This window comes from Condylura cristata, unplaced genomic scaffold, assembly GCF_000260355.1.
Source record: "Condylura cristata isolate star-nosed mole 26May11 unplaced genomic scaffold, ConCri1.0 scaffold00008, whole genome shotgun sequence".
In the NCBI taxonomy this organism is placed as follows: Eukaryota; Metazoa; Chordata; class Mammalia; order Eulipotyphla; family Talpidae; genus Condylura; species Condylura cristata.
The window spans coordinates 50,103,400-50,110,423 of NW_004567109.1; positions in this window are offsets into that span (position 1 = coordinate 50,103,400).

Genomic DNA, 7,024 nt, shown 5'->3' on the forward strand with positions numbered 1-7,024 from the left:
TGTGAAAAAGCCTACAGCAAATATCTTTCTTCTTTTTTTTAAAGATTTATTTATTTATGCATACAGAACTGGGGTACAGGCCAGAGGTGCGGGGCAATGAGAGGCTTCACCAGAGACAGAGAGGGGAGCAGAACAGGCAGATTGACAAAGTACACTGCTAAGGGGAGCAGCAGGCCAGTCAAGAGAGGTCTGCAAGTCATGTGGGTTACCTCTGGGGCTGGGGATTGAACTCACACTGAGGTGGCTGTGGCCAGCTTGCAGTGCTGCACCCTAACCAGTTGTGCCACCAGGAAGGGTCCAGAAAATATCTTTCTATAGCCATAGATCCCTGGGGTAGATGAATAGCTGGTAATATCCACACAATGGTATATTAGCAACAAGGAAGAAAAGACAGAAAGACGTGCCAATACATGGTATGACATAGATAGAACATAAAAATATGCAAAGAAGTCAATATAATGTTTTATTATAAAAAGGCAACATATTATTTTTATTTATTTTATATATTCAGCATAGATGCATACAGAAAGATCAAGTGTATATATGAGTACTCAGTTTTGAGGGAATGATGGAAATGTTCTACAGTTATGTTGTGGTGACTTGTAAATGTTTATGAACATATGGAAAACTAATAATTTGTACACTTAGATGAATTTTAAATTATTTTAATTATCTCAATAAAGCTTTAATAGGAAATAAACAACAACAAAACACCTGTAGAAACTCCATTTGATTCTCAAACATTCCAATGATTTTCTTACCTATTCTTCATTTGCATAAGAATGTAAATATATATGGCCCTCCCTGGTGGCTCAGCAGGTTAAAGCACAGCACTAAGGAACTAAAGCACATCAGCATCAGTTTGATCCCTACCTGCCCTGGAGGTGATCCATATGGCATGGCAGACCTCTCCTGACCCACCCTCTGCTCCCCTCACTCTGTCTCTGGTGAAGCCTCTCACCGCCCCTGCATCTTTGTCTACCCCAAGTCTGTGTGCACAAATAAATAAATATTAAAAAAAAAGAATGTAAAGATATAAATGCTTTGCATATATGTTTTCATGTAATCTCGTACAGCAGCTCGATGGAGTGGTATTTCACTGTTTTTGTACATGATATAGTAAGTAAGAAAAGTGGCAGACACTTGTCAAATTCACATCATTAATAAATCTCATAGTCATTTTTTTTCTTGAGCCAATTTAATTCAAGAAATATTTACAAGTGTATAGACACTAACTGTGTATACTGCGTTAAAAAAATGTTTTTATCCAAATATGGAAGTAATGCAAGGAGAATGCATCTAATGATTTAGATATAATTAGAAAGAATATGTCTGCTGTTGTATTTTGTTATTTATATTTTTTATCATTGGATTATTTTTCATGATGTAATGGACTGTAATGGAGGATTATGGGTGCTTTGGTGGTAGGTGTGGTGTGGTAACATGTATCTGAAGAAGTATACCATACCTGTGACTCAAAATTGTATGGTGTTGTAAACTAACATCACAGTCAAATTCTCATTTTTTTTTAAGATTTACTTATTTATGCACACAGAACTGGAGTACAGGCCAGAGGTGCGGGGCAATGAGAGGGCTCACCAGAGACAGAGAGGGGGGAGAACACCGAGATTGACAAAGTACACTGCTGAGGGGAACAGCGGACAAGGCAGGAGAGATCTGTTGTGGCATGTGGGTCACCTCCCTGGCTGGGAATGAACTGGCTGCAGCTAATTGCTAATTTCAGAGTGATGTGTTTTAACCAGTTGCATCCCCAGAGAGGGTCCTCAAATTCTTATTCTTAACCATTCCTCAATAGGGTGCCTAAATGGTCTGACTATTACAACCAATAAAGACAATATAGTTACAGTATACAATTTCCATCTCCTAAAGAAAATTTCAAGATTCCAACACAATATAGTATTGGTAATAATCCAGTGCATTTTTTTTTCAGATAATATTGTGAATTTACAATGTCAAACAACACATGAATTGCCAGTTCTAACCTTTAGCATGAAAGGAGATGTAATAGGCACATAATTAGGATACCACAAAGTGTTTTTTGTTTTGCTTTATGGCCACTCATTAAAAGCTATTAATTTATAGTTTTTTTTTTAAGATTTATTTATTTGTGCATACAGAACTGGGGTACAGGCCAGAGGCTCAGGGGCGGTGAGAGGCTTCACCAGAGACAGAGTGGGGAACAGAACAGGCAGATCGACGAAGTACACTGCTGAGGGGAGCAGCGGGCGGGTCAGGAGAGGTCTGCCACACCATGTGGTCACCTCCGGGGCAGGCAGGAATTGAACTCATGCAGAAGTGGCTTTAGATTCTCAGTGCAGTGCTTTAACCCGCTGCGCCACCAGGGAGGGCCAAAAGCTATTAATTTATAAAGTTTCTTTTTGTAGTCTATTTTATAACTTGTACAATGTGTGCACAGTGTAAGCTGTAACTATAAAGATCATATATGGAGTGCAAGTAAAAATAAACCATTATCAATGGCAATCAATAAAACAAGAGATGATGAAAAGTGAATCAACCAGGGGCTCAACTGGTTAGGATGCAGCACTGCAAGCTAGCAGCTGCTGCTTCAGCCCCTTCTTCAGTGCAAGTTTCATCCCCACCCCGGAGGTGATCCACATGGCATGGCAGACCTCTCCTTTCTTGCCCGCTGCGCCCCTCAGCAGTGTACTTCGTCCATCTGCCTGTTCTGCTCCCCACTCTGTCTCAGGTGAATCCTCTCACCCGTCCTGCACCTCTAGCCTGTACCCCAGCTCTGTATGCAAAAATATTTTTTAAAAAAAGTGAATCAACAAATCAAAATAACTACAATTGGTGAACAATTGGGTTTAGGTTTAAGTAAGAGTCAAGTAAGATTTGCTCATTCATAACCACCCAGAATTGTTTTTATAAACATTCAAGGGGATGCCCAAATCATATCCAGATTGATTATTGACAGAAGGCAAAAGTGATCATTCAAAAAGATATGCTTTATAGAAATTCCTAGAAATAAACAGAACAAACTGGAAATAGAATCAAAGTCTTCTGGTTCCAGGCCTGGGTACAATGCTGTTTCCTTCAATTTTATCTCACTGAACTTAAAATGATAGTGTAAGTGTAGAATCTTTATTTATATGTAGCTCAAATATTGGAGTAAATGAAAGTTGGTTAGTCTACATTTTATGAAGATTTATTAATTTTGTTCAAGTTGGTTTTAAATGTATTTAATTATGTTTTACCTGTATCTCTAAAGCAAAATCTGCTTGGCTCCCTTTCTGTAGCCCCAAAGTAAAAAAAAATTTATTTTATTGATAATATGTAATTAAAATGACAGTTAATGATTAGGGAAATGGTACACTATGAGGTCACTGGATCAATCAGGAAAGATGATAAAAAACCTAAAAAATAATATTCTCTCACATATAAAGGAAAAGCTTTATTTAAAAACTGACTCTGGAATTTAAACTCAACCTCTGTTTTTAAAACCTAAAAAAAAAATTAATGATCAATGATCAAATATGACAGGGAAAGAATTGCTCTTGTAATATGACAACATTATTATGTTTTTAGAGCAGAGAATATAGCACAAGGAACTGCTAGTTATATGTTAGGCAGTTTTGGCACTAATTCTGGTTGCTTTTGGCATCAGTCCCAATTTACAGAATTGATTAGGATATGACATCATAAATTCTATTTTCTAGAGTCAATTATATAACTATAAGCTATATAATAATACTTCAGTTGCTATTTTATACTTATTCTTATCTTGCTTGTTTGTCCCCAAACTAGATTGCTCCTTTTTCTTGATCTGAATATGGCCAATAGTCATAAATTAGTGGAATGTGCCTTTCACATACCTATAATCATTTATTTATCCAATTAGTGGCACGATTCTGATTTTAGAATGTTATGGTAATTATATTGTCATGAGTCCAATGAAAAAAGTTAAATGAACAGACAAATTCAGTTTAAAAAGAAAAACAAATCATTTGGCAAATAATCAACATTTTATATTTGAGATTCCTAAGACATCATTCCTGTTATCTTTTATTTAAACCATTAAGGTTCCCATGGTCATATATTTCTTATATGAAGGTTTTTCACCTTCATCTTGATCATTAATATTAAAATTAAATAAAATATGTGCGGGACAGCCCTCCCTGGTGACGCAGCACTGAGAAGCTTAAGCCACTTCCGCATGAGTTCGATCCCAGCCTGCCTGGGAGGAGCTCCACATGGCGTGACAGACCTCTCCTGACCCGCCTGCTGCTCCCCTCAGCAGTGTACTTCCTCCATCTGCCTGTGTTGCTCCCCACTCTGTATCTGGAGAATCCTCTCACCCTCCACATCTCTGGCCTGTACCCCAGTTCTGTATGAATAAATAAATAAATCTTTAAAAAAAAAGTATGTGTGGGACATAGTCTAGTAAATAGTTTCTGATAATAATCAAGACATAAATTTAAAGAATATGTACATGGGATATATAGGTAAATATATATATTTGATTTGTATTTGTAATATACAAACTTTTCCAAGTTATAAATATTCCTCATAGACAATTCTAGAAATATATACAATTATTTTTAATCATCTATTTTTCCCAACTTAAAATTACCAAGTCTAATAATTTTATTTTCTTTTAACTAAAATAAGTATCTGAAATAAAAATTGTGCATTTATTCTTCATGCTTATCCTAACCAAACAGAATTGTCCTAGTTGCCACAGAGTCAGAATAATATAAAGATCATTTTCTATCAGATCACCCAATTAACATGATGAGAAGTTTAAAGGTAACATAAAGCTTGATCTTTATAAATTTGAAGTGGCATGTTCACTTTAGACAGATTAATTAAAACAACCAGGTACATGTTGCTATCATATTCAATTCACATCTTTTAGTATTAAGGTTGTATTAGGTTTATAAAATGAAGAATTAATCCAGAGAGGTGCTAATTAAATGTAAATAAAGGCCATTATGAACTTCTCGATGGAACTCAACTGGTATTATTAAATTAAATAAAAGTGGTGTCAATCAGATGCCCAGGTGCATGATTTCTCTTAATTTTCAAAAAACCAATACTAACTATGTAAATTTAATTAAATATTTATATAAAGCTGTGCTAATCATTTCCTTGGATTGTACTGCCATATACCTATTCCATGAACACAAAGACAGACCCATCAACAATATGATTAGTTTTTAAAAGATTTTATTTATTTATTTATTCATATAAGAGCTGGAGTATAGACCAGAGGTGCTGGTGGTAAAAAGATTCATCAGAGGCAGAGTGGGGAGCAAGACAGGAGGATCTACTGAAATACACTGCTGAGGGGAGCAGTGGAGGAGACAGGAGAGGTCTGCTGGGCCATGTGGGTCAGCTCCCTGGCCAAGATCTTTGGGCTCAAACTCATTTCAGATAATTTCATTGTGCTGAGACTTAACCCTTGCATCATCAGGGAGGTCCAACAAAATGACTTTAGATTATCATTCATATCAAGTTTTTGGTTCAATTAGGAATTTACTGGAGTATAATTTCAATTGTGGATCTTTTCCAGGAAAGTGATCCAAGAATAGCTCACAGTTTGCTAATGCAGACTGTGAAATATGCTCATAGTTCCCTTTCTCATTCAGTTTGGTTTGAAAATATCTATGTCTATAGGTATAAAAGTAAATTGTCCATCTTGGTTTAATAAATATATAATGCCAAATTCTACACAAAAATGAAAAAAAATAGACAAACAGTTGAGCACTATATCTGAAAGTGAGTGCCTTTGAAAAATACTTTTAAAATATTGAGAGTAATTAATCGTTAGTTTAAGCTGTGTAGTATATGATTTGCCTTTCTCCAGAAGAGTAGAACATTTCAGGTTTTTTTTTTTTTTTCTGTTCTGAGTTTCATTACTGCACTATTTACATCATGTATATGGTTGCTATATTGTTGGAAGAATTTGAGAAATGTAGGCTGCAAGTTACACACCTAGTATGTAAACTCTTAAATGTTGTAACTTCTCAACAAAACTATAACCATACTTTGATGTTGGTGGTCAACTGAGCTAAAGTGCTTTTCCATTTTTTTTATATTTAAAGATTGAGCTCCTGAACAATACTATTTTAAATACATGTAGCCAGATCATATTACTAGTTAGTAAAATTATGAATTTCAATCAATAGTTATTATTTTGAATGGAACTCAGAAGTTAGAGACTTAATTGCCTGATTTCTGAGAGGTTAAATTTTAGATAATGGAACAAATACAAACAATTCATCAAAGAATAATTTCATAATAAAGGCATATATAACTTTATATAGTAGACAGAAATCTTATCCTTATAGTGTTTCTTACCCTCAGAAGTAAAATTAATATGCTATATATGCTTTTCCATCAGCTTTTGGAACTGAAATAACATGTCTTGTTATTGGAGCAATACATCAAAAGACAAACAAATAAAAAGTTAATTCTCTAAGGAATAATACTTTCAAGTTAGAATTTGTTAATTTAACTTATTGTTTGAATGGTTATGCAACAATGATATTTTTGCATGTAATATTATTTGACTAGTGTGTGTTTACCATGCTAACAATGCCAACAAAGATATTCTGGAATATTCTTTCTGTTATATACTCTGAAGGATTTTTCTCAGTGAGATAAATGAGCAGGTCTAATTTCTTCCAAGACTGTAGGACATTTTCTTATTAGATTTTAAGCCAAATAAAACTATCAATAGCTTGTCTCTGACTCAGGGCTGGGGATTTTGGCCCCATCTTCAGATAAGAGAGACTCAGGTATGCTGTTTCCCTCAGGCCTCCTATCTATCCTAACTCCACTAATGAGAGTTCCACCAAATGGGTAATCTGCATCCAATGGCGATTCTAAAATAGAGAAATTTCAATTGTGATGATTAAGGGTTTTTATTATTATTTTTATTTTTTATTATTTTTTTGTTCATACAGAACTGGGGTACAGGCCAGAGGTGCAGGGACGGTGAGAGGCTTCACCAGAGACAGAGTGGGGAGCAGAACAGACA